Genomic DNA, 5,809 nt, shown 5'->3' on the forward strand with positions numbered 1-5,809 from the left:
TCTGGCATCTGCTTTTCTGAATGCTTTGGACTTCCTCTGGGGGTTGGGGAGTCGAGAGAGCTGTGCATGCTTTTCCTCTCTTTCCCCTGCTCTCAGACATGCTGTGCTGGGCTGCAGGGCCTTCAGATGAGCTGATTTCCAGATCCATGTTGGACTCTGGGCAGGTGGACAGAAGCCCAGTGTGTCTGTAGCCCTGGAAAGGTCTGATGGTCTTTCTGTGGTTTCTGTTTTCTCAACACAGACACCTACAATAGACATAGCACTGAATCTTGTCGATTGCTGTCAGCTACAGGTCCTCCCCAGCCTGAGGAGCCAAACTGGTTATCACAGAGCTTTTCGAGGAAGGAACCCAGGCCAGGAGGTCAGAGTCTTGGTTTCCCATGATGGCCGGACTACTGAGTTGCTGTGTGACCTTACACAAGTGATTCGGGCTCTCTGAATCTTCAAGGTAATTTCCTGGTTTGATTGAAGAGGAAATAAATGTGTCTTCCTACTTAAGAATATATCGGCTCCACCGTAGTCTGGGAATCAGGAAGCTGGGGTTACAGAAATGAAAGAGAGTGTGTTTTTGCTCTTGGATTGGGCACTCTCAGACGTGGCCAGGCTTCAGCATGGGTTTCCTGCCAAGGAAAGAGGCCTGTTGTCATGGAGCTGAGTCCTGGAGGAGAGAGACCAGAGACAGGCAAAGGGAGGGCAGCAGGCAAGAAGAGACCCTCCAACGAAGACCACAGAGGGAGCAGGAATGCAGACTGAGGGCAGAACTGACCCATGGGGCCCAAGATCTGTCTTCAATTCCCTGGGGGACTAGTCCCTAAGAAGGGGGACAGATTGGCCTGGGAGTCTCTGTGGGGCAAAAGCAAGGTAAATATGCAGTAGCTAAAGGAGACAGATGATCTATTCCATAGAAGGAAGAACTTTCCGGCATCTGAGCAGTGTGGAGTTGGGGGAAGTGAACTTGGGGTTTCTGTGGCAGCTGGGCTGGGCGTGCTGATTTACATGAGGTCTTTAGCGAAGTAGCCTCAGTGTGCAAAGCCGCCATGGCTGAGGTTTCTATTGTGGACACCGGTGCTGTCGTTGGACACTGCAGAACTGCAGCAATTCACATTTATGTTCCAGGCAGGTCCCTGGAATGAAACATCTCAATCTTTGGAGCCTTTCCTGGGCCCTCAGAGACATTCAGCAAGTACATTTTATGTTCCCACTCGGATTCCTGACACAGGATCTGTCTGGAGGGAGAGAGGCACTGTCCCTGACCCAGGAGCTTCCTTGGTGCAACCTAGAGACTATCTTTAGGCTGAATCCATGCTGGGTCAGGGGAGGAAGTCTTCATCCCAGTGGGCAAATGAGGTGACAGTTGTCAGTGCCTGCCCCCTGGGCTAGTGAACCCTTTGATGGCTATGCGAGGCAGGAAGGATCAACTCGTTTCCCAGGGAGGCCAGGAGGGATGTGGCTCCTCACTCTGCCTCCCCCAGCTACTCAGAAGTGAAAGCAGCACTTGAGCTCCAGTCTGCCAGACTCCAAATCTCATGGCTTTCCACTGGCCAGGCTGCCTCGTCTCAGAGGCTAAGGCCCCAACTCATCAGCTGTGGGCTGGGCAGCAAGGGAAAAAAAGGTGAGGTGAGCACATACATTGCCCATCGGCTGGGGACAGGTAATGCCCCAGCCCTCCTCAACAGAAGAGATGTGCTAGTCTGCTGGGACTGCTACAAGGATATGCCAGCTGAGCCACTCCTCTAAGCCTAGGAAAGACTCCCTCAGCCCCCTTCTACCATGGACTCAAATCCCTCCACACCGTCTCCACTGGGCAATCTCTGCTGGGGCAGCAGGGTGTCCCAGAAAGAACGAGGATTTGCACTCTGGCTTGAGCCCTCATTCAAGGTTTGCTCAGCCTCCCCTCTGTGAGATGAGTGTCCAATACCCACAAAGAGGAGCTAGCTGCAGAAAAGCTTAGTTGAGGTCACAGCTACAGTGAGAACTTGCCTGGGATCCAGCACACGTTCAGTAAGGGCACAATAAATGCCACACTCATACCCACACACACTGCCACCTGTCCAATGACAGGAAACTTGCTCCCATTGCAGGGCCGCCATTCCAACTTTTCACCCAGTTCTGACATGGGTGACATCATCTGAGCATAAAAAGAAGCCTCATCTTTGTCTTTTGGCACAGTGTATGCCTTTGGAGTCACAGGTTTTCCCCCTGCCCCGTGACAACCCTTCAAAGGCGCGAAGACAGGGAAGGACTGAAATTGGCACCCACACCTGTGCCTCCCCAGGCTTCATCTCCTGGATCCTGCAATCTTCTTTCAGAGGAGGTGGTTTCTAGAGCCTACATCAGTTTGATTACCTTCTTTTGGATTGGCATCTGCATGCCCCCTCCACTGCTGGCCAGCAGAATGTAAGGGAGGCTCTCAGCCCTGACCCCAGCTGCATGCACAGCCTGCCCAGGTCTAAGGAGAGAGCAGGGGGTGCCCCGAGCAGAACTGGGGAATGTCCGCAGGGGCAGCTGGGAGATTTCACTGCGGCACCAGTTGCTGGAGAGGATGGAATCACTGTGTGCTCTGAGACCCCCACTCACACCCCTGTGTCTGGAGCCAGGGCCCCAAATCCTCCGTGCAGCCATTTTTCCAAGAAGCCAGATGCTGTGCCGCCTGCCTGCCTGTGCTTTATCAGAATGCAGCAAAAGGACATAAATAAATAAACCAAACTCTGCTGAGCTCTTTCCCCCTAACAACCGCCAACGTGCAGATGCTTAAAGAGACATTTTTCTAGAGAACAATGGATGAGAGGTGTCCAGACCGTGGAAGAATTTTGTGTCAGATATTATTGTTAGTTGCATTTTTTTTTTTAACAAACCCAAGTAGACAGGACCTCATTGAGATTTCTATCAGGCCCAGGAGGTTTCCTGCATTTCAACTTTTGATTATTTGTTTGTTTTTGTCAATACGTTAGTGTCTGAAATTTGTAAGGAACTCACTTGTAGCTAGAAAAATTCCTCTGTTGGGGGGCAGTGTTGGAAAACACAATCTTTTTAATTTTCTTCAGCTGGACCTCTATCACTGGATCTTTCGTTAATATAGATCCTTATTTGTGACCGACCCCTTCCCTTCTCTCTCTGGCTAATTAGCCCATTGGACATATGGAATTGTTCATGCTTAAGTGGTTAGCAAGGCCAGACTGGCTGCAAGAAATGTAACACTTTTTGGGCAACCCCCTCTAAGCCCTATTGGGGTCCATTGGGCAGAACCCCCATGGTCCCAAGGATAACCCTCCTCTGCTCAGGGAACACTGTGCAGGGCCAGACAGGTATTTTCCCAGAGGACACAGGGCAGGGAGTTGGGTGGGTGGAGGTTGCTTCTGGCTTCATTACTACGTGCTGTGTGGCCTTAGCAATCCTCTTCCCCTCTCTGGCATCCTTCTGCAGTTGTCAAGAACAGGGTTAGATGAGAAGCAGGACAAGTCCTGAAATAGGCAGACAGCACAGGACCCGTTGATAGGGCATGCTCATGACCCAGGATAGCCCCTGAGCTGGTCCTCTCGTGCAACGGTGCCAGCGGTTCACTCAGGCTGACACATTCCATGAGAGGGAGAGGAAATTGGGGGTTTTGTGAGAGCAGGTCTGACTCATTGATCCCCGACACGTCTCCATGGACTCTGGAGGTGCCTGCCCTGCCCTGCCCATCACGGGACAACAGGCCTGATATGAAACAGGAAGAATCCACCCCCACGGACATAGTGGGTCCTCCACTGTCCCTGGCCCTACCCGTCATCTTAGTGATGCTGGCAGGCAACAAAGGCCCACAGAGGGTCCACCACCCCCACACCCAGGGCACAGGATTGCTGGATAAAATACAGGGTGCCCAGGCAAGTCTGCATTTCAGTTAAAGAACAAATAATTTTTTAGCATGTCCTAATATTGCAATGAGTCATGCTTATCTTAAACAATTTTCATGGTTTATCTAAAATGAAAATTTAACTGCGATTTCCACTCGTTTTTGCGAAATCTGGCAATCTGGCCGGGACACGGAGTATGTAGGCACGCAAGCTGGGACCAGAGTTAGTTCCCATCCCCAGCTCTCACCTCCTGCCCCAGAACCTCTTACCTCCCTCCCTTCCTGTATCCTCCACTCCCAAAACTCTAGAAGAAGCAGGGTTGCTGCAGTGATGCTTGAGAGGAACTGTCCTGATCCTCCCCAACACTGAACTTTTAAAATTCTGAAGCCAGAAGTGTTGTTCCCTGAGCCCCCTGCAGACCAGCCCATAATGCGTCTCTGACCTGGCCCTGTCTCTCCTTTGCAGAGTCAGTAGAGCCACTGAAGCGGAGAAGGGGTGGGGGAGGAGAAGTCTGCAAGTGTGCACTGGACCATGTCCTAAAGTGCCAGCCAGATGGCCATCTGTACGCTTTGGCCTCCCCAGTCCTGCCAGGGAAGGAAGTATGAAGCCAAAGCCAGATGAGAATGAAGACCTGGCCAACAGCCTCTCTGCAGACCCTGCCAAGCACATGCCACCCCTTCGGTCATGTGCACACACGCACCTGCACACACGCACTCTGCTCAGTCCTCTAGCTGCTCCCTGTTCCCAAGCCTGCAGAAATCTGCTCTCTGGGAGCACCTCCACCAGACCTGGCTGACCGTGTACCTGAGCCAGAAGGGGATTAGAGGCCCCCACTGAGCTGGAGCTGGGGATTTGGAACCTAATATCCCCTCCCTTTCAGCTCGGCAAAAAAGAGAAGGAGCAGAGCCAACAGCCCCAGGGCTTCCTGAAGAAACTTTGCACCAGGAGCCTCCCATTTCCTGGGCTTCTGCTGACGGAACAAACTTTCCTTGGTCCTCAGTGGCCCAGATTCTGGCACAAGCTACTCTGAAGTCAGGCACCATGTGGGGGCAGGGGTGTCAGCCGGGGATGGCAAGGACAAGGCCCCAGCCCATGCTGCTCCCCAGTCTCTCCTTCCACCCAACTTGCTCTGTGGCCTCCCGCAAGGCCCTTCTCTTCCTGGGGCCTTAATTTCCTTAGCTGTAGAATGAGTCAGGGAAATAAGATTGGTCCGGTGAAACGTCACAGCTGAATGGGTCTTAGAGAAGCAGATTCTACACGGAGAAGGGGTGTGGGGCACCACGATCTTTTCTGATTCCACTCTCACTTCCCGGCTCTCGCCACCTTAAAGCAAACTGCAGCTGCCCAGACCTCCACTGTGTGCCCTGGGCTCTGGACCTTGGCTGATCTGGTAAATGCTGCCCCCACACACCAAAGGACAAGAAAATAACTAAGAGAGCCCCCAAGGCCCAAGGCTGGAACAATTTGAGCAACAAAATACATCATGAGAGTATCAAATGATAACTCCTAGAATAAAATAAAATTCCATGAGTCCACATGGTTATAAATAAGTAACTGAATAAATAAATAAATGAAGGAAGCTCTTCCTTACAGAAGAGTTCCAATTAATAAATGTGACATGAACAAGGGAAATAAAAAAATACCATTAGAACACCACAGTAATAATTATTGCAGACAAGATGGACTGATGTATGCTAAAATTAATGGGTGAAAATTTGAGGAGAAGCAGCATGTTCGAATTGTCTCAAAGTATCTCCCCCAAGAGATTTACTAATTATAAAGGGGAAAGAAAATACAGTAATCTGCAGTGGAGAAGCTCAGTAGGTGCCACCTTAATCAAGTGACCAAGTTAATGTCACCAGTAATAAGACACAGCGACTCACCACATGCCCGATAGGATGCACAGAGAAGACACTTCATTTAAATAGTATCCTTGCCAAAAAATGCGTAACATCAATTTCATCATGGAAGGAAAA

The 5,809-nt window shown here is 50.9% G+C and overlaps 1 long non-coding RNA gene across 1 annotated transcript; it reads left to right on the forward strand.

Annotated features, from left to right (window-relative positions):
* Positions 1–246: 246 nt before the first annotated feature.
* Positions 247–5,355, forward strand: LOC141407607 (uncharacterized). Its single transcript, XR_012417276.1, has 2 exons — positions 247–448; positions 4,299–5,355. It is a non-coding gene; the product is annotated as an uncharacterized lncRNA (long non-coding RNA).
* The last annotated feature ends 454 nt before the right edge of the window (positions 5,356–5,809 follow it).

Source organism: Macaca fascicularis, chromosome 9 (assembly GCF_037993035.2).
Source record: "Macaca fascicularis isolate 582-1 chromosome 9, T2T-MFA8v1.1".
Taxonomy (NCBI): Eukaryota; Metazoa; Chordata; class Mammalia; order Primates; family Cercopithecidae; genus Macaca; species Macaca fascicularis.